Below are 22,892 nucleotides of genomic sequence, written 5' to 3'. Positions count from 1 at the left end.
CGACCACAACCCGGCCCCCAAAAGTAAATAAAAAGGAAGCCGCGCTAAGCACATCCATCTTGAATGAAAAATGCCACGCACAAAGCAATGTCGCCATTCTGTCAGGATACGATCATGTCCATCTTTCTTTTTTTCATTCTTCTCTTTCCTCTTCGGATTCGTCGAGTAAAACTCAATTTCAATGCCCAAAGCGCCCTGTTATTTTTTCGGGTCGGCCTGCAGATTCAGCCTACAAAAAAAAAAAAAAACGAGAGTCAATTCCGTATGATAATCTTTAGCTCCTCGCCCATCAACAGCACCGATACCGGATAGGTAAAACCGCAAGAGGCATCATTTACTACCACTCCGCAGCATCGCACGCAAGTGTCTCTTTTTTTGCGGGTTTATCGAGGGGCGCCTTGAGGTATGATGCTGCTCACCCCCTGTGTATGACGTCCGGAGAAAGAAAGCAGGAAATTGGGCGCCTTGACCAAAATACCGTCGGCGGAAACTCGAGAGCGACGCGTTGAGCTATAATTGGCCGCCATGGGAGTCACGAGGGCGCATTTTGAGTGACGCTATGTTTAGCAGAGCGTATCGCCCCGACAACACGTTGGCCCGTGCTGAGGCTCCAGTGATGCTGGGCTTTTCGACGCGTTTGGTCAGCATGATGACACTATAGTGGTTGCGGTACTGCACTCCCGAAGGTCCCGGGATCGAATCCCGGTTTCGATCGAGATCCTTGAGGCCCGTGTACTTACGATTTAGGTGCGTATCATTTGTCATCGAGTCTATACTTAGGAGCAATTCATGACGCCTTGGTTAAGGCCTTTTCCAATGACTTGAACGAAACGCGGCGATGAAGTATTACACAAAAGCCACGTGACGTTCTCCTGTAAAGAGAGCACGGCTTGTCGTGACATAGTCACATGACGTTGCCTCTTTGTCAGAGACGGGCAGGTCCTGGTTAAATGCCGTCTATATCGCAGAGTCTAGAAAAAAAAATGTCCAGTTCCCTGGCTATAGCTCTAAGCAGGAAATTTTCAACAGGGGACAGAGAGTACATCGAGGTAAGCGCGTCTTGCAAGAAGTCTGGTCGGCGATTGTGTCACCAGTTGTGCACCATTCAGCTTGCAAGTGTTACAGAGAGGGCCACTCAATGCAACTATTTTTCCAAGACGCCCGCACCCTCCTTCTCACGGGCTAGTTTTTCTTCGTGTCTTTTCATCCGCTTTTCTTTCATTTACGTTACATCTGCTACTAACAATTATACACGTTCCTTCACACAATCCGTTCATTAGTGTGCTGCGCTTTGCGCATGTGTGGTGTCTATTTCCTGCGTTTATTCTGCAAATAAATCAGTTGACGCTGTGTGTCTTTCTTCCTGTGGTGGTTCAGGCGTCCAGAAGTTTCCCTCAGGAAGTACATTAGTGACGCCCTGCCGCATAACGTAACGTTTATGCACGTACGTAGAAAACAAGTGCTGCAGGACAATAATAAACACCTTCCCTTGCATTTTACAACGACACATTTCATTTTTACATTGCACACCGTTACTAACTACGCGGCATTTTTTGGTAGCCGGTCTCATGCAAGCAACAACGTAGTTCGCTCTCCCAACGCCTTTTCAATGCAAGCCAGATGCTCCAGCCACCCTCTCCCCTTTCCTACTCACTTAGCCTTAATGGGGGAGAGAACCCTTTATGCACGACGAAAATCACATGAAGCAATTCTTTGTTCAATTGTGTACAGATCCGTGGGGCCGTGGGTTCATATTATTGGCGGTCACGCTGGCTCTGTAAAAGATACGGTGTTTTGAGATAGCATGTCCCCGTTCGTGGCGTTATGTGGGCAACCAATGGGGAAGCCTCGCTGTAACGATACTCCATGCAACAGAATCGAAAGTTGGGCTAGTTGGATATGCATGGTATAACTGTCGTTCAAGCGCACGAATAAACAGAAAGGAAGAGGGGACAAGCGCTTTCTATATATTCTAATAAATCGTTTAGCTGCGAGAAAGCGCTTGTCCTCACTTCTTTTCTGTTTACTCGTGCGCTTGAACGACAGTGATACTCCATGCGCTGACTTTAAGAGCGCTGTGATGCGGCATTAGCTCGAGCTACAAAGAAGGAACACGAAGGAACAAATCTGAGGAGAGGGATACACGTTTATCACATCTCCGGGGGAAAGCGCTCGGAAGCATATGCGGCGCAAGCAGCGCTACCCATCATGTAGCCTCGCATCACGATCACTCTCTGGAATGAGGTGGACCGACGGCTCCCGTTGATAAGCGCGCGTTTGCACTGGCATTGAAATAAAAAATTGGCCCCGTACCTGCATGTTACACCGCAAATGTCGTCGAAAGACGACAGTCTTGCGTCTGGAGAGAGTGTAAAAAAAAAAACGGTTATTTGATGTTCTGTGTAAGAAAATTGGTGAATGGTATTCTGGAGGCGCTGCGTTAGAGTGCCTCGAACGTGAAGCGGAGGTGAACGAGCGCATCAAGTCACGTCACACGTAAGACATGAGCGCTACCTGACAGTTATACTAAAAAACGGGGAGTGCGCCTGGTGCGCCCGTATCAGGTGATAAGGTGTAGAACGCAGGGCGACGGGTAGGTGCCACCATTGTGTTGTGTTAGCAAAACGTTGAAAACACTTGCCGTTTCGTGCAAGCGTTACATGGCCAGCGCAGCGTTATGAAGGCCATGATCTTTAGAATTACTTATGTATGCCTTTTCTGGTAAAAAATACACCTACATAACATTGACTTGTTGTTATGGTGCCTCAGATATACGCAATAATGGCATTTTAATTGACAATCGCCCAAGTGTGAACGCTGAACCTTGGGCAATACTGGTGCCGGCCGTTTGGGGTACCGTTAAGGGCAGACAGACAGACAAAATGTCCCCAAAAAAGACTTTAAAAGAGGAAGCGTTGGTTCGCCGCTGAATGATGTTTGCCTGGGCAAGCGCGCGAAGGCATCAGCACACTCGCCGTGTGCATTTTCGCGGTTATGAGGTTTCGATCTCGTTCAATTCAGATTTATTAGTGACCTGTTGCTAAAGATTATCCCACTTTCTCTCAAACACACCGGGACCCTGAAACGACGTCTCTGACGACGATCGACAGCCAACTGGCATACGCAAATAAATAATTAAATAAAGAAGAAATAAAGCCATCGTCGTTGTCAAATCAAAATCAATAAACAAGCTTTCCCGATTCAGTTGCTCCGGCGACCGAGCCACGCTGTCATGCAATAACGACGTCACAATCATTACGGCGATCTGTCAAGTTATGATGACGTCGTTCGGCATTTTCCCCGGGCTTCGCCGTCTCGACGCCCTAAAAGACGAACAACGAATCGAAGCAAGAAGTGTGTTTGGACTTGAGCCAGCGCCGAGAGAATTAGTCAGAGGCAGCGGAACCCTGACCTCGAAAACGGCTCGAAGAACGGCACCGCATTCCGCACGCTAAAGATAAAACGGCCCAGTTGCCGGCCCCGCGCAGCCGCGAAAGGCACGATTCCAGTGTGTGCGCGCTCGAGGTACTGTTACCATACAGGAGCCACCTTGGACAGTGTTTTGTTCAACTCTTGATGCAGTAAACGCGCGCATATCAGACTGCCGTAACGTGTGACTAGTACCAGTGTTGCTCGCACGGAGGAGGAACTCGCCTTTTGTGCGTGTAGTAAGTCACCGTCTCGAAAGATTGTCATGGCTATGCGTAGACTCGTGCGCAACTGCAACGGCACACCTAACTTCAACCTAAAGATTGGAAATTATAAATGCGAACATGGCCACGTCCTCTCCCAAAAATGTTTCAAGGATGTGTTCCCCAATGGTTGCCTTCTGGATGCCTTGCCCTACATTGCTGTCAGTGTTGCCGGATTTAAACTACCCAAAATACCAAACGACGCAGCTATTCATTGAAAGCGCTCACTAGGGTAATTCCTGGGACAAGCTAGTGGTTCATGAACATGCCTTACGCGTATACAAAGAAAAAAAAAAAGAAAACGACAAGCCTGCGTTGAACGCGCAGCAATTTCACAACGAAAGCTAGAAGAGCGGCCTTTAAGAGCCTTTTTTAACCCTCTTTGGCTAGCTGCTGCAAGCATACCTTCAGGGTACCCACTAAGCCATTAATAATTGTGTAGCATTCATTATGCCATCCTTCGTCATTCTTCAGAGAAACGTGGTACCTGCTGCACACTTGCAAGGAACTTTGTGCAATTTTTTGGGTGTCGTGGCTGACGACGATGAAGAATCATGCCAAAAGCTTTTGTGATTTATTTAATATTTGATTGTCCACAATTCCAGTACAACATGATGTACAGGTGTATGTATACGCTGACGACATTGCATTTTTTTTGCTACAGCTGCAGATGTACATACACTATATCAGATGCTACAGTTTTATATGAACGCTGTGTACAGATGATTAGATGACATTAATCTATCATTAAACATCAGGAAAAGTGCAATCGTAGTTTTTCCGATAAGTGTTCCAGTGCAGATTTCCGTACTTTACCGACAGGACTTTATCCCGTAGGTTAAATCGACAAGTACTTAGGAGTGACATACTGAAAACGTAAATTGGAGTCCGCATATAGAAAATATGGCAGCCGGGTGCTTGGGATGCTTCGTAGACTCAGCAATAAACGCTGTGGTTTACGTCGTGATGTGCTAGTCATGATATATTGTATGTATATTCACCCAATATTGCAGTTTGGCTGTGTCTTGTTTTCTGAAGCACCCGCCTACAAAATTAGACCACTGGTACTATTAGAACGCGAAGCGTTAAGTATATGTCTCGGGCTCCCTAAATTTGTCGCAATTAATATATTATATAAAAAAGCACGCCTGCCTTCTTTTCGTGCTATAGGTTCCAAATACTAGCAGTCGGTACCTTCCTAAAAATATACGCATCCCCACATAGGAGGTCGCAATATGTTTTCATTATAGAGCCGACGTCCTTTATTAACCAACAGTGGTCTAGATTAAAGTGTCCACAAGTCATCGTCGTACAGAAGCTCTTGGAAACATTACAAGTTGACCCTCGTGAGTTACTGGTACTAAGAACACCTATTTTAACAATGAAACCAGAATTTAACAATGCATTTCATAATAATTGCAAAAATATTCCCAGTAGATACCTAAATGCCATTTTAAAAGACCGCCTGGTAGGATTAGAAATATAGGTTGTAATAGCCACTGATGCTCCAGTTTGCAAAGAGAAGGCAGGAGTCGGAATTACATCTTCAGTTTTTGATTGGTCTTTTCAACTCGTTTACCCGATTTTACACCTATTTATCAAGAGGAATTACTTGTGATTCTCTTGGCGTTACGGAAATAGCCTCAATCAATAACAGATGCTATCATTCTTTCAGACTGGCTGTCTGTGTGTAGTTCATCAAATGCGCCTAATATGTCAAATGCTTTAAAAGTATTTTACGCCCCAAGACATTTACGACTCATTCACTGGGTGTGGATACCAGGGTTTAACCCTCAATGAATATGCAGACGCAGTGGCCTCAGACAATTATACCATAATTTCTATATTGCCGACGCTAGCATTTATCACCGTGGCACGCTTTGAAGAAATTATATCAAATCATTTTGAAAAATATCGCTTGGCAACATCTGATGTTTCTCATCTTAAGTACCTCTGGAAAAATCAATGGTGCTCCTCTAGAATGGCGGCTATATTAATTACGAGACTACGATGCTGAGTTCCCCTCCCCCCCTGAATTTTTATCTACACAGGTCTCGTCTGGCACAGTCTCCCCTAAGCCTCCACCGCAACGAGAGCGAATCCATTCATCATATCCTTTTAACATGCAGGTTATATACAAATCAAAGGAAGAGACTGTTAGAAGAACCTCTCCATAGGTCGACTCGAGATTTGTCCCTTCTGGTAATCCTTTCCTTTGGAGCAACTGAAAAGGGGCTGCCACAGGACCGTTTGCGAGGCCGTATGCGATTTTCTAAAGGCAACAAAACGAATTGAATGTTAAGCTGAGTCATAAATTCAGTTTGTTTCAAACCATATTAGTTTGCTCATTTTTTTATTCCCTCTATTGATTTTGTTTGTAATCGATCATTCACCAATAGGTTCTTTGTTTAAACATCCCTTTCTAAATAAACTGGCTTGTAAAGCGATTCGAGCTAACAAATGAGGCTCCGGCCGTTTCATGGCCGATCCCCCCAGGTGGGTTGCGCCAAGACTCTGAGGAACAACCAAATCCTCTGCAATGGGTATGCCCCACAGTTAATGGGTGAACAAGACTAAGCTTTTGTAAAGAGTTGGAGAACTCGATGACACACTCGTTGGTCAATTCGCACTGTATGACACCTGGCTGTTTTGAAACATTTTTTTTTGCTCATATTAACGTGATTCCTGTCCCAGCATGACTCAGTGCTGGACTGGTACGCAGGGGACCCGGTCTCGAATACTATACTGTGCTTGGTGTTTTTTTTTTATTTCGTGCAACAGTGGTTACAGACACCGGCGGCAGACAACTACGGCGCGCACGTCACCCGTGTTGTAATCTCATAACAGCTCTCACTGTAAAACTTGGCTGATCCCTCGTTTTAGGAGTCGGTCTAACACGAACGTGAAACGTGTCTTCACAGAGGTAGTTGAGCGTTTATTTTGCATTGTTCTTCCGTGACGGAACGAATGCTACAGCAACAAATTGCAATGTCACGCGAAGGACAGCAAGCAGCTCGAAATTGCAGCGCGCATCTCAAGCAGAAAGCACGCACGAAATGAGCGTACACTGGACGAACGCGGACAAACAACTGTCACAGCTCGAAATTTAAAGCACGCTGCTCAAACAGAAAGAAAAACGCACAAGTATACACACGACAAGAGCGGGCAACTGTCACAAATCTTACCGCGTGCTTCTTTCGTAAAGCGACCTTCGCGCTCTCTTAACCACTGTAACTTCAAAGTAAACTTGTGGCGGTACAAACCATCCAAATCCCGAGATACGCGTAGGAACACGCGCCGCCTCGCCACTAAAGACGAAAACGCGCTACTGTTTCTGAGGAAGGCATGCTGTGTGTGAATGGCTTGCTGTTAGCAAACACACATAAAGAAAACAAAATGTTTTTCGGTTACGTCACGTGCTGCGGAGAAAGAAGTCCCTGGCCAAGGTACTTTTCATTCTCGTTCTTTCTTTGTAATCTGAAAATTGTATATTTTACAGCGCCATATCGGTGACGGAAATGCGTTAGCGGAGCAGTGGTGGATCCCAATTTAAAACAGATAGATATGTCATGTTTAACGTCCCAAAACCAGATTATTATTATGAGAGAGGCCGTAGTGAAAGGCTCCGAAAATTTTGACCACCTGGGGTTCTTTAATGTGCACCCAAATCTGAGCACACGGGCCTACGACATTTCCGCATCCATCGGAAATGCAGCCGCCACAGCCGGGATTCGGTACCGCAACCCGCGGGACCAACACAAAACACTTTCGTGTTAATAAAGAAAGCCTAGCATGCACCGAAGGCGCGATGCTGAAGATACAACGGGGCGGGTTTCACCCTCCTGGCTCTCGCTTTTTTCCCGATTTCTCGCTTTCTCGCTTTTTTCCTCTGTATTTCTTCTCTCTGTTTCTATTGCCCCGCCACGGTGGTCTAGTGGCTAAGGTACTCGGCTGCTGACCCACAGGTCGCGGGTTCAAATCCCGGCTGCGGCGGCTGCATTTCCGATGGAGGCGGAAATGTCGTAGGCCCGTGTGCTCAGATTTGGGTGCGCGTTAAAGAACCCCAAGTGGTCAAAATTTCCGGAGTCCTCCAGTACGGCGTCTCTCATAATCATATGGTGGTTTTGGGACGTTAAACCCCATAAATCAATCAGAAGGGAAGCATCCCTTCTGATCAATGAAAGGTTAGAAGAAAGAAGGCTCAGTGGCTGGCAGAAATATATAAAAAGGATAGAAATGCAGCTGCGAAATTTTAGAGCCATATAAACTCCCTAAGAAATGAGAGAAGCCTAGAACAGAGGTTTATAACCACAGCTCAAGGTGCTAGGCTAGAATGGGGCGAAGCTATTGAATATATAAGAACAAGGGTGATAGAAAAATTTCAACAAAGAAGTGCGTTATGTATCAGAATAGACAAGGATGGGTCAAGTGGCGCAATGGCTCCATTTTCACAATGAGAGTGGGAAAGGGCTGAGAAGAGGGCTCCTTGCAGTACATCAACAAGCCCAGATGGTATTCCCATTGTGCTGTTAAAGATATTGGGTCCGAAGTCTAAACAGACTTTGAGAGAGGCAGTCAGCAAAACAATAATCGATGGTGAAGTCCCCGATGGATCGAAACTTAGCAGGATGAGCATGATCTATAAAGGAAAGGGGGACAAAGCTGACGTAAACAACTACCGTCCTATAACAGTGACATCAGTGATCTACAGGCTGACAATGCAGATTATAAAGGAAAGACTGCAGGCATGAATAGAGGATGAGGGGGTGCTGGGGGAACTGCAGAATAGGTTTCGAAAACACAGGAGGTTGGAAGACAATCTGTTCTCAATGACGCAGTGCATCGAAATAGCAGAAAAGGAACACAGGGCCCTGTGGCTAGCATTTTTGGATATCAAGGGAGCGTACGATAACGTGGTTCAAGAGGACTTGTGGGGAATACTAGACACAGCATGTGTGGAAGATGGAGTCACTCATCTTTTAAAGGATATCTATAAAAGTAACAAGGTATAGTTGTAAAGTGGGAAAAACAGGTATCCGAACCCACAGAGGTAAAACGGCGGATTAGGCAGGGGTGTCCTCTGTCACCCTTGTTATTAATGATGTACCTACAAGGATTAGAGGCCAAATTAGAGGGAAGTGAACTTGGCTTCAACCTCTATTTCGTCAAACAAGGAAAACTCATTGAAGAGGCACTATCAGCATTGATGTACACAGGTGATATAGTGCTAATGGCCGACAACATGGAAGATTTGCAAAGATTGATGGACATCTGCAGTAATGAGGGAGATGGGTTAGATTTCAGATTAAGTAAGGAAAAAATCAGCAGTCATGATTTTTAATGATAATGAAGGTTGTGAGCTTAGGATACAGGAGGTCACGCTAGAGATAACGGATAAATACAAATATTTGGGCGTATGAATAAGCAATGGGACCGAGTATACCTAAGGGAATATGAAATATACGTAACGACTAAAGGTAACAGGGATGCAGCAGTGATGAAAAATAGGGCACTGTGGAATTACAATAGGTATGATGTTGTGAGAGGAATATGGAAAGGGGTCATGGTTCCTGGTCTGACGTTCGGCAATGCGATCTTGTGCATGAGGTCAGAAGTTCAAGCAAAATTAGAAATTAAGCAACGTGGAATAGGTAGCGTGTCTTTAGGAGCTCACAGGAATACACCAAATCAGGGAGTACAAGGGGATATGGAATGGACATCATTTGAGGGCAGGGAAGCTAGCAGCAAAATAAAATTTGACAAGCGATTGAGAGAAATGGGGGAGGAGCGTTGGGCAAGGAAGGTTTTCAGCTACTTGTACATGAAGAATGTCAATACAAAGTGGAGGAAGCGAACCAAAAAATTGACGGTTAAATACTTAGAAAACAGCAGGAGGCCAAACCAAAAATAACTATCAGTTAAGAAGAAGGTGAAGGAAACGGAGACTGACATATGGAGAATCGGCATGATTAAGAAGTCCGGACTAGAGATCTATCGAACTTTTAAGTAGGAAATTGCGAAGGAAAAGATCTATGTTAATACTCAGGGTAGTTCTCTACTGTTTGAGGCCAGGGCAGGAGTATTGTGAACCAAGACATAACGGTTCATATACGAAGGTGTAGACATGGTATGCAGTGCATGCGGAGAGGAGGGGGAAACTGCCGAACACTTGATAATGTTCTGTAAAGGGCTTCACTCTATAGTTCAGAATGATGGCACAGAGTTTTTCGAAGCATTGGGGTTTAGAGACAGGGAGGGCAAAATAGGCTTTAAGTGGGTAGAATTAACTAGAAAAAGGTTATCTGATTGGTGGGTAAAGTCAAGGCACGAGTGAAAATTAAACCATTCACTGCAAAGTACCAGTCCTATACTTCACTATTGAAAAGAAAAAAAAAGGATAAATCTAGTTGGTGTTTCACCAAGTATTACGGCTAGGTGGTGTTAGCCCCACCCAATCTAAAAGGTACAGCCACATCAATCCATTCATCCATCCATCGACTAAGGTATCTAGATGAAACAAGTTTTCAAGGTAGCGACACCTTTCCATAGAAGGTTCAAAGCTTTCATAAAAAAGCGAATCTTTGGATTTAGTTGCGACGGTGAATAAATGTACATGAAACAAAATAGAACGAAATGAGTCGTAGAATATATGGTTATCTTTATGAACATAGACGGTACAACACAAGAGCAAGCAGGATGTGCGTTACTCAACTGGCAACGTTGTGCGCTTCTATATTTTACAACACTAACCATGGCGTCTCGCGTCGTACATCGTAGTTTGTCCAGTTATAACTAGTCCACTTCTCCAAATGTGTTTTGTTCGTGTTGCCACACAGTGAACGCACTTCTTGCTGGATCCTGTTAGTAACCGCAGGGCGTCACGTTGTGACGATTGATTACAGCCGTCTTGTGCACACGCAAGAAAAAACTATGGCCAGACTGGTACGAACGCTTGACTATCAGCACTGCGATGACGGTTTTTTAGGGGCGAAGCTTCTTATAACGGCGCCCGTTCGTCCCTCGGAGCCATTGTAGTATGTAATAAGTATAAACTTTTGACCTCCAAGGTGGTGCCGGTGAGAGATTTCTTCTGTGCGTTGTTGAACAATAGAAAATAATGCTCAATGTACATGCCATTGGCTGCTAATGGGGAATGAGAGACAGGAGCATTCGGCTTTTAGTTAGCGCGCTCGCTGCGATCCCCATTAACAGACATTGGCATGTACATTGAGCACTATCTGACAAGAAAGGGTTGCTACGTTCTACTCGCTGGTTGTAACCTCTTTAGTTTTAGAAAGGTTTAGTGAGCGTTGAACCGCAGTGCCATGAATACAATGAACTAGTATATACAATGAACTCGAGATGGTTAAAGGTGGGAAGGAGATACGAAGCGCAAGCCGTAAGAAAGTAAAAGCCAAATTTTGCTGTCTCTCATTTCCCATTAGCAGCCATTGGCATGTACATTGAGCACTATCTGACAGGAAAAGGTTCGTACGTTATACTCACTGGGCGTAACCTCCTTGGTTTTAGAAAGGTTTATCGAGCGTTGGGCCGCAATGCCATGAATACAGTGAACTAGTATATACCATGAACTCGAGATGGTTAAAGGTGGGAAGTAGACCCGAAGCGCAAGCCGTAAGAAAGTGTGCGTGTGCCACCTCTCGTTTTGTCCTTGGAATGTCCACTGGATGGCGGTGATTCCATATGGGGAATATATGATGAAAAGATGCGAGATGGTGGTACTTGGAGTGTTGAATAGATGGACGAACGGACACATGCATGGATGGATGCATCAACGGACGCAGGAGCGGATGCATGGACGAACGCAGGGACGCACGCACGGACGGGCAGATGGACGCATGGACGGTCACACAGACGCACGCATGGACGGACGGAAGCAAGAACGAATGGACGGACGGATGCTTCGCCCCACTCTCTATCATTCACTCCGTGGATATCCTGCAATTTTTTCTTCCTTTTGAGCTTCTTGAGCCGGACGTGTTCCCCCAGAGCACGTGACCCTTTTTTGGTGCGGTTACCGGTTCGACCGGCCAGGCCACGCCCGTAGCAGTGTCAGCAGTGTGGCAGGTTCGGCCACGTCAAAGAAAGTTGCAGCTGGCCAGGCAGCTGCATCCGATATGGACGAGCCCAGACAGGAGAGGGCTGCCGTCAACCCCACCCGCGATGCATGAGCTGCGGCAGCCCTCACCTTGCTGACTCCCCAAACTTCCCGCGATGGCAGTAACAATGGAGAGTGGCCACAATCATGGCCTCCTCCACCACCATACTCTCAAAATGTGCCGTGACAGCAGCAGTACGAGAGGGAGCACAAGAGGCTCGCATCTTTGCGAGTGTAATGAAGGGTCACTCTACTCCCCACCGTCCTCTTGCCATAACTGTCCCGGCGCCGTGAAAGGAGCGGTGCCCATCAACCGAAATGCAACAGCCCTCTGGTCCAGCTTCCTCGCTGGTCCTGCATGCAGCCCCTGCGGTCTTGGAGAATGCTGCCTTCTCCATGAACCAGCCTGCTGTGACTAGAGTTGCAGTGGCCCCTCCTACTGAGACCTCTACACCAGTGACACAGTCTGCGGCTGGGACGCTTGCGGCCTCATCAGCAGCAGATCAGGTTACGCAGATCATTACCAGTCTGCTCCTCACCCTGAGAGCCGTGGGAAAAATCTTCCCACTAGACCACCCCCTCAGAGCCCTCTGCCTCCCGGCAGGAGGCTCCCTGCACATGACAGCGCATCATGGCTGAACGTCCCACGGCCCAACAGTGCCAGTTCCCTCGCATCCTGCAATGGAATTGCAATTCACTTCGCCCACGTTATGTGGATCTGAAGGAACGTCTGCTGCAGCACGATTTCGATGTCCTCGCGCTACAGGAGGTGTTCACAGTTGCAGAAGACCTCTGGCTCTTTGGCTTCCTGGGCTTCTCCGGGTCCTCCACGTGCTCGCTAGAGAAATACAAGGATGCACCATGCCTGGTCCTAGGCCACCACATCGAGAAGCCTAGGATGGCCATCTACGTCCGGAGCAGCCTGACGCATGCGGTGTTTACAGACTCGGGCATCGTCGCTGGCCAGCTGGAGTGCTGTGCCATCACCGTCTGGCCAGGCAGCGTGGACACTATCATGGCGGCGGCAACCGGAGGTAAGAATTGTGGGATGCTGGCTCGGCGCATTTTGCGGTAATGCCGGCCTGCTGTGTTTCTTCACTCCCAACCTCCCGGGTGGTCTCTTCCTGCTACCGACGGCGTTCTTCACAGCCACACTGGACAAAACCAGTGCGGCACCTGGACTGACCAGTATCGCCACAAAGCCCTCCCACGAACAATACTCTAGTGCCACTGTCTTGAACTGGACCACCCTTTCCACCTCTCTACACTTTGTCTTGTCTTTCGCTTCCCCTCTTTCTTTCCTTCTGCCTTCCTTTTTTTCTACTTATTGGGCATGTCAATGCCAAAACTCTCTCTGCCTCATAAATTATTCCTAAAAATGCCCCACAGACCTCTGTGCTCGTCGACCCACCGCCTTAGGACAATAATGCGTTACTGGGCCCACAATTTTCTTTTTTAATTGGCTTTTCCATAAATTTGCGCTTTGGGGCTGCCTTTAAAACCTCCTGTTATTCATTTTTGTTCGGCTTTCAACCTGGTATGCTTCGGCAGGTTCAGGTATTCCAATGCCTTTATTTTTCAAATTTTCTTATCCTAACAATGGGAATTAAGTTCACTGGGGCTACTCCAGCGCCTCCACCTGCTCACTAGAGAAACGCAAGGATACACCGTGCCTGGTCCCAGGCCACCACATCGAGAAGCCTAGGACGTCCATCTACGTCCGGAGCAGCCTGACGGCACGGTGGTTGTACTCTCGGGCATCATCGCTGGAGTGCTGCGCTCTCACCATGCGGCCAGGCAGCGTAGACACCACCGTGGCGAGTGTTTACGTTCGCCCCCGGCTGTCCTGGGATGTCTGACACACGAAGCGGTTCTTCCAGCAACTGGGTAAGCGTGCCATCATATGCGGAGATATTAACGCACATCACTCAGACTGTGGTGGCCGTTATGAGACACCTCACGGCAGGGAGCCGGCAGGAATCATCGCTGATATGGGCCTTCACATGCTGAACACGGGGGAGACTACCTTCATCAAACGGGGCACTGGTGTCAACACGGTCATTGACACCCTCACAGCGTTCGAGAGCAAGTATTCCTGGACAACGCCTCCCAACACGTGGGGCTCCGACCACTTCCCGATAGTGGTGACCGCACGGTGCGGAACACAGCTCAGGACGCGCACCTACAAGGTTGTACGTGCGCGATCGTACAGTGGATAGTACGTTCCGCTGACGACCTGGACTGCTCACGGACTCTTCGATTCGCGGCCCAGCACTCTTGTACATTTTTATCGCGTAACACGCTAGGCGTGGAGCCCTTGTAGCGTAGCGCTAGTGGCGGCCAGCCGGCTAATGAAAAAGATGACGAGCGCTGGCAGCTCATGGCACGCGGAGCTTAGAGTGTTAGTAGCCTTCTGGCTGGCTGGACGCCACGGCTGCTGCTCTAGCTCGGCAGCTCGCTTCCTCCTGCACGTATCGTCCTTTCATTTAACCTGCGATGACGGCACGTCTACATCGGACGCCTTAACGTCACTACAAGGTCACGGACTGGGACAAGTTTAGGAATCTATGCGGCGAGGTAGACGACGGTCAGAGCTTCTTAGAGTCCATTGCAGCTTGTACCAGGGCCGCGACGGTGGAGGGCTCTATTGAACCAAGTGCCTCTGTTCCGGACCTGTACCTGCTGAATCTCCAGGCCTCTAGACGTCAGCCCGATCTTTGACGTCTGCGCACACTTAAGGCGGAGCACTGGACGATCTTCCGGTGCCTAAATGCCTGCTGCGAACGGCGGGCCTACTGCAGAGGCAACGACAGTTGGGCCAACTTATGTTCTACCATTCGCGACCACATCGGGTGTCCCTTAGCGTGGCGACTCTTGAAGGCGCTCTCGGGCACAAAGATAAACCCTTGACCCATCCTGACCATGGCCATTACCCTGGCCGTCAGCAAGAAGACCTTGGCCGATCTACTGGCCGACATGTTTGTCCATGGTGCACCAAGGCAATCGGTCCTCATTCCCTGTGGGTTCCCAGGCATGCACCTGAACGCCTGCAGAACCACCATCCAACCTGAACAAGGGAGCAGGTGACCTTCATTTGCTATGCACCACTGACCTTTCACGAACTAAAGGCTGCCCGACCAAAAATAAGGAGACGCAGTGCACCAGGAGCAAACGGTATCAGATCTCAGATGCTTCGCAACCTTGATGCAGACAGGCAACATCGTTTTCTCGACCATATAAATCAAGTCTGGCAGTCGGGAGAGCTGCCAGATTCCTGGCGTCGAGCCGGGCGGTACGAATTCGAGCCGGGCGGTACGAGCCGGGCGGTACGACACCGGGCGGTACGAATTCGTACCGCCCGGTGTCGTTCACCTCCGCTGCCTGCAAGGCAATGTAGGCCATCGCCATGGTTAGTCTTGAATGGATAGCCAGGGCCACGGGTTTCCTTGCCGACCAACAGACCGGGTTTCGGCGCCACATGTGTACTGCCGCTCCCATCACGGACGTCGTCTCAACGACGGAGGATGCCAGGGCTAAGGAGAAATGGTGATGCTGGTCCTGATCGACATCAAAGGGGCCTTCGACGGACCGCCACGCGCTGTCATCCAGCGGAGCCTCGACCTCCTGTGCATCTCCGGAAGGCTGCGGCAGTACCTGCTGGCCTTCCTGAAAAAGCGCATCTTTCGGGTGCGTGTCTACCGGGCACAGCGCACCCCATGTACATTGCTAGCTGGTGTACCCCAGGGAGCTGTCGTCCGCCCGTTCCCGTTCAACCTGGCCCTAGCCCAGCTGCCTGCACCATTACCTGCCGACCCACAGTTCCGCGTAGAAACTTCTTTTTACGTGGACGACATCGCACTGTGGGTCCAGGCGCCTTTAAACTCGTTTCTACGAGCACTTCGAGACCTGCAGTCTGCCCTGAACCACACAGCTGAGTACCTGGACAGCATTGGGCTGACAGTGTCAGCTCCCAAGATGGAGGCCATGCTGATGAGCCCGCAGATTGCTGCTCACCGTCCTGCTGCCCGGCTTCGTCTCAACGGGGTCTTGCAGCCCTGGCAGACCTCAGTCGCGTGCCGGGGCCTGCGGATTGACCATCGGCTGATGTGGGTGCCTGCGAACAAGGTCCTCCTGGCCAAGACGACCCAAGAAAAGAGGGTAGGCCTTCGCGTACAGACAAACGGCAATGGAGGCACAACCAGGTGGGCCCTTCGACTCTTCGATGCTGCTGCAGTATCTCACTTTCGGCACGCACTGCCGTTGGTAGCCCTGCCAACAAACCACCTCAAACTTCTTGAGGTTCGGCACTGAGGAGCCCTCCGGATGTTCCTGGGAATCCCGCGGAGCTCCCAGATCCCGGCCACTCATGCTGAGGCCGGTTCCTGGCTCCTGCCACTGACCCTGCTCTAGGAGGGCCTGAACCACATTCACCGCCTCTATCACGTTCACGGCGGCCATTATCTGCTGGCACGCCTGAAAGGCAGACCTTGTTCCCACATAGGGAAGCTCCGCTCCCTCTATATGCAGGTGATTGCCAACCACCCTCAAAATGCCATCCAGCCTCCACCGTCGCACAAGACACCAGTTCCTGTCATCACGGAACTGCCGGGCGTATTCAAGCGCCGCTCGCCCACCAGCGCACTACGGCAGACGGTGGCCGCTTTTCTGGAGGAACAACATACTAAACACCTACATATCTACGTGGATGGCCCCAGGAACCCTGCAAGCGGCTCCTCCACAGCAGCCTGTACCGTCCCCGCCCAGCAAAAAACAGGACCTGCCGGGTGCAACCACTTGCTAACTCCACCTCGCAGTTGATGTTCTACTAGACCATATCCCGAAGGGTTCTGTGGTCATCTTCTGTGACTCCATGGCGGCGCTGCCCTCTGTGAAACGCCGGGAAAAGGCCACCATGGGAACCGCCCTCCCGGAAACACAGCTGGCGCTGGCAACTATTCAGGACGCAGGCTGCCAGGTGTCTCTGCACTGGCTACCGGCACACGTGGACATTCTTGAGAATGAGGAGGCCGACACCTTGGCTAAGGGCGCCCATCACACAGAACCTCCCCTCAGCACAGCCGTCATGGCCGCTGACCTCTCCAGATACCTACTGCAATGACACCTCCGGGCCTGTCACCCAGACGTAAGAGTGGCCCAAGGGCGGCTAATTCCGCCACTACCAGAGCGAGGCCTCACTAGGCAGCAACGTGGCCTCCTCCTTCGAGTACGCATAGGATACCATAAGGCAGCAGCTCATTGGCACCGACTCAGGCTTGGAGCTATGCCGGACTGTTCCACCTGTGGCGAGGTCGGGACCTTGGAACACCTCCTTCTTGTGTGACCAACGCACATCCAGCAGTGAAGCTCACTCTTCCTGGCGTACCGCACCCTCTGCGTTCTAACACGCAGCCAGAATGATATGCTTTTCCCGGCAATCAGCCAGGAACCAGCCTTCAAGAGCCTCCTGAAATACTTGGATTACACCCTTATTGAAAATACTGGGTTGGTGGATTTTGGAATCTTTGGTGATATGGTGGAAAAAATACTGGGTAAGTTGGCAATATTAGTGGATATGAAGAAAACTATAGTGGGCATAATGGCTGGTGATGGCGAGAGTGGAAAAAATAATGACAGATGGTGGTGGTGGTGGCGAGCCAATAGTGGTGACGGTGGAAAATGCCGGCTGATGGTGGCGAGGCAAAACGTGTTTGAAGGAAGGCTTGGTGAGCAAGGTGGATGGCGGTGGCGTGATGGAAGCTTGGTGGATGATAGTGGCATAATGAAAAAGCCCACGACAGTATGTGAAATCACTTATTTGTAGTGTTTCATTCTCGAATGCGTAGAGATATATGTTTACTGTCAAAAGAAACCAAAGCTGCTCATTACACTTTCTGGCACGTTTATTATTTTATTCCTGTGGTGTCAACAACGCTTCAATTTTTGTGGAGCGTAGAATATGCGGCCGTGAATATGTTTATATTTCGCGCACGTACTTACATCAGTTTGACAACTGCGATGTGTTTCTTTGTTGTGATGTTTAGAAGACTAGAGGTGTCACTGTGAACAGTGACAATAAATGTATTACATCGGCGCGCAGTTGTCAAAAAATAAATGAGCTCCAGTTCGCAATTGCCCCTTTCAATGTTAGAGCAGAACACAGCAGTCACTTGATGTCGCCACGCTAGAAATGCAGCTCGGGATATTCTTGCACACTCTATTGCTTGAGCCGTACTTTCAAGTTAACAAAGTGCGTGCGAATATGCATAAACTCTCACTTTCGACATGCGTCAAGACGAGTACCACCATGATTTCCACCAAAGGTTAGTACTACCAACCAAGCCCATACAAGTGTTATCGGTGCTTCTGGCTTTCGGAATATGAAATTTTGACAAGTAAAAATGACAATACATCACAGCTGTGGCATCATTTAACCTAAATGAAGCCTTTTTTATTGTGTACGGTGTCCGCGCAAGAAGCGACAAACATTGATGCGACGCGCTTGCAGCACTTCCACCAAATGTACGCCTCTCCTCACCGACAGCCGCCGGTCGCACTTTTGACTCGCCGGCACTGCACTGGCTCTTATGCGAGAGCACAGGCTCGTCGATTCGTATGCTTACTGAACCGACATGATAGCATCATGTTTCTGGCGCACTGCATTCGTTTTTTCAAAGCCGATATGTAGTTGTTCCTTACGACAAAGCAACAGTGGTGCGCTGTCACGACTGCGCTGTGCGTTGCGCGAAAAACATCACAGTCACTTGTGCGCGCGTATCAATCGAATGAGCATAGAAGCGTCATAAAGCCTGAACAGATATCGCCTTTTGGAAGGAGTGAGAAACGGATATCAAACTTGGCAGTAACCGCCGATAAACTCTACCTGCTCCTCAGTCCACTGAGTTGTTTTTTTTAATACGATAGTCTTTCTACGCAAAAAATTTGGTCTGTCTGTCTGTCTGTCTGCCTGTCTGTCTGTCTGTCTGTCTGTCTGTCTGTACATTTGTCTGTTTGTCCACCGTTACCGCGAGTCGGGTACTTTAAACAGCACCAGCCGATACCCCGAACGGCCGACCCCATCCGCAGCGCCCACCAATGTTGCTCAAGTATACGTGTGCCATTTTCAATTAAAAAGCAATTATTGCGCGTATCTGAGGCACCATAACAACACGTATATATTCTGCATGTTCGTCTTTTACTAGAAAAGGCATACGTAAGTGATTCTAAGGACCGTAGCGCTTATCACGCTGCGCCGACCATGCAACGCTTGCACGGAAAGGAGAGTGTTTCCAACGCTTTCCTAAGAAGACACGGTGGAGGCCCCTACCCGTCGCCTTGCGTTCTACACCTTATCACCTACGCCCGTCTCAGGGCCACGCGCTTTGTTTTCAAAAAAAAAAAAAAAAGACTGCCAGATGGCGCTTATGTCTCAAGTGTGACGTGACTTGATGCGCTCGTTCACCTCCGCTGCACGGTCGAGGCACTTTAACGCAGCACCTCCGGAATACCATTCACCGATTTTCTTGCGCAGAACATCAAATAGATGTTTTGTTCACTCTCTCCAAACGCAAGACTATCGTCTTTCGACGACATTTGCAGATTACATGCAGATACGGGGCCATTTTTTCTCTTGCGGTTGAAATTGTAACAAAAACATAGCGCTGTTGCCATTATCGCAGTGACAATTGTTACACGCAGCAGTTCGTGTTTATCAAATGTGCAAGCTTTAGTAGCATGTGTAGATCCCGTCGATCTCGAGTAAGCGACAAACAGAACTGAAGTTAAACAGTGAATTAGTGCGTTAAATACTTCTTTAACACCGAAATTGCCATCTGTCGCCGTGGCGCAGTGGTTAGTGTGCGCCAAACGAGCGGCTTCTTGGGCTGGTTGGTATTGTGGCAGTATCTGCGGGATGCCTCGCAAACTGCCGAGTTCCTTTGGCTTTCTATGGTGAATAGGCTACCAAAGAAAAAAAAAAAACAGACAGCACCCGCTTTGGGCCAGAAAGTGGTCGTTCTTGGCAACGAAAGGATTCCCAATGACGAGGAGTGCCTTCTAGAACTCTTTCTATTCATCTGTTCGTTGTAGTACCTGCGCTGTAAGCCGATGGTGATCATCACAACTCTTTGGACCTAAATAATGTGGACGATACAGTCGCGAATTCATAGAATTGATAAAATTATACGTCCACCAGGAATAGTTTTTTTTGTCTAGTACTATGGCCGAAGACGGCATCCCTTGCGCAATTTATTAGTCTGGTTTTCGGTCACTAGCTGGCATAAAAGGCAGACGTTCGTATCTGAATGATATCGGGCAATTCCACCCTGATTCGCGAATCGTAATCGGAAGTGACCATATCTTGTAAATGCACACGGAAGCGTAGATGCGTCGCGAAAAAAAAAAAAAGACCAAGATCGGAAATACGGAGTGGATTGTCAGAAACACTGTACCAAGAAAAATTACGAGCATATGCTGAATTGGAATTAATTAAAAGAAACCTTATCGCCAATGAAACGAGCAGATATCACTTCGTAAAAATTGGCAAACTGGAGTTAAGTGCAGGGTTATCGACATGTGCAAGCATCTAAAACACAGTAGGGTCAGGAGGGGTCTAAGAGATGCGTCAAGTGCTTGCAAGTTTCTATGTAAGTTACTGCATGCAACTGTAAAATAGACATTATTGACTTACTGCTAGTAGTTTCAATCGTCTCTGGTTCACAGGCCAGATCTGAAGGGTCACCAGACACCTTCTAGCGTATACGGGTCGACTTCAATCATATTTGATCATGGATGTCACTGAAACATGCACACTTCCAAGCGAGGTATATGTACTTGATATCTCACTTTTTTGTCTACTTGTTTCAACATTTCTGGATACACGTGCATGTCATTTGTAAAGAAAGACCAGATGATCAATATTGTCATCTAACCTAATACCCCGAATTTCATGCCGAGGCCAACTCTCCCCATGCACCCAAGCCACAGTTGCTAGGCCTCAATGTGAAGAAGGATTTTATGGAAGCGGAAACGTCTTTTTTAATATTTTATTTGTTCGTGTATTTCTTCAATTTCAACAATGTGGAGGCTTGTAATACGAACTGCATTATCATCTGGTTGTGTTAAACAATACAATGCGGAAGTTGTAGAATGTGCTTTGGGAGCAGCTGGGTCTCCAGAAGTTTGGTTATGATGTATGATTTAGATAGGCATGTCTGGCTTTTACAATTTGCAATGCTTCGCCGAAGTCTAACTGATTTTTTCTTGTGAATTCCCAGCATGCAGGTGAGGAGAGCCTGGAGAGGTTGCCAGCAACACCTCCTCTTGCTGTCATAGGTGTGTATGTCATTTAAAAAGTTTTTTTTTTTACTCAATACATGACTTGTGTAGCTTATCTTGTTGTCCAAAGTAAACGTTCTTGGAAAGATGGAAGCTTGGATAAAGAGGAGTGTCACTGGACCAAACGTTTTGACAAGTGAGCTTGTCTTCTTGAAGGCCTTGTAGAAGACAAGTACGCTTGTGGAAACACCGTCTTTACGTTCTTATATGGCTTGACTTGATCTTCTGCAAGCTGTATTATATGCAGTAGGATGCACCATAAATTCAAGAATGAGGCTACCTCAAGATGAGGAGGTGCAGCCATTTTAAGTCCAAAGACCCAGCCAGACAAACTTCTGTCGAATACGTTCACCTTTGAATCGTGCCATTTAACGCATGAGCGACTTCTCTCATAATTGTGCCTATGGCAGCAAACATATACTACAGTTCTGATTCCCATTTGCTTTTATAATACAGATGTCTCTTTTATGAAACATACGATAGTTTAATGGTTTGTTGCTACTCAACGTTGTTTTATTTTTATTTCTCGCACAATATCTGTTTGTAAAACTGTTTCCACTGACATGTGTTATGTGTTTATCTAAGGGAAACACCTGGGTCATTCTAACCAAGCATTCCTACCATTTCGGTGGCCATGTCAAATGTATTGGGTCATTTCATATCAAGCGTACCCGGGCAATTTTCGACCATCTCCGATCATGCTAAAAATATCGTGCAGGTATATGTGAATGTGAGAAGTAGCTATTGAACTATTATATTTTCCAAAAGAATTTTTGTGTTTCCTAGACGGCACTTCAAGCTTTGGGAGCCCAAGTGAAACTGTATCTTCTAAATACATTATATAATATAGCTGGTTTGATCAATTATAATGAAACAATGGTTTCTTTATTGTCAAGGTGATACTATTTCAAGACTTTGATAGGTGACTCATTTTATTTCTATCTTCATTTCTGCCTAGGCGAAAAGCTTCAAAAAACGCTGCAGTGCATGTTTAGCATTTTTTACAAAAAGCACAACTTTTTTCCTAATACAATATTACATTAACGTTTTCTGTTTTATATGTTCTCATATTTTCAGCGTATGACAAATAGCGTTGCATTTGCTGCACAAGTATTCTATCTGGTGTCCTTTAATTTCGTAATACAGTGTCTGTCTCTCGCAAGGCAATGTCGTAGACACATTTCCGGCATTTCACTCCTGAAGCCCAGGTACGTGATTGGCACAGTCTATGGATCATGAGTTTATTTTGTCATTCTCTTTTCGTTCTCAGGTACAATGAGTACATCAACTCGACCAAAGGCTGTGGTAAAGGCAGAGTCAGCGGAATAGCTCGACGGGTGCTCAGCCTTCTCAAAATACTTTAAGAATAAATGTGCAAGTATTCACAAAAGCTTTCGTTGCATATGTTTTATGCAGTGCTACCCATGTAGAATGGCAGTGACATAGAGACGTAGAGTACACTACAGTTAATAATGGCACAGAATGCAGTTGTTCTCATGGGCCATTACTGACAATGCATTGAGAGCCTGCTGTCACCTTGCAAAGAAAATGCTACATTGATGGTCTTATAATAGGTTTAATTGACAAAGAGATGTTAAATGACACTTATCACTATCATCTATAATTGACCACTTTCAGTCATTTTGACGGTCAAAAGTTGTCAATCGGACAGTCCAGTTGTGTATGGAGTTCACGCAAAAACGTCATTATGATAAAGGAATACCGTCATTTGCAAATGACTGTTTAGT

The 22,892-nt window shown here is 47.5% G+C and overlaps 1 long non-coding RNA gene across 1 annotated transcript; it reads left to right on the top strand.

The window, feature by feature from the left end:
* The first annotated feature begins 566 nt into the window (after positions 1 to 566).
* LOC142771247 (uncharacterized) lies at positions 567 to 22,534 on the top strand. Its single transcript, XR_012885846.1, has 4 exons — positions 567 to 747; positions 21,084 to 21,141; positions 22,291 to 22,352; positions 22,415 to 22,534. It is a non-coding gene; the product is annotated as an uncharacterized LOC142771247 (long non-coding RNA).
* The last annotated feature ends 358 nt before the right edge of the window (positions 22,535 to 22,892 follow it).

The sequence above is a fragment of the Rhipicephalus microplus genome, chromosome 9 (genome assembly GCF_043290135.1).
Source record: "Rhipicephalus microplus isolate Deutch F79 chromosome 9, USDA_Rmic, whole genome shotgun sequence".
In the NCBI taxonomy this organism is placed as follows: Eukaryota; Metazoa; Arthropoda; class Arachnida; order Ixodida; family Ixodidae; genus Rhipicephalus; species Rhipicephalus microplus.
This window is presented reverse-complemented; position numbering and strand designations above follow the sequence as displayed.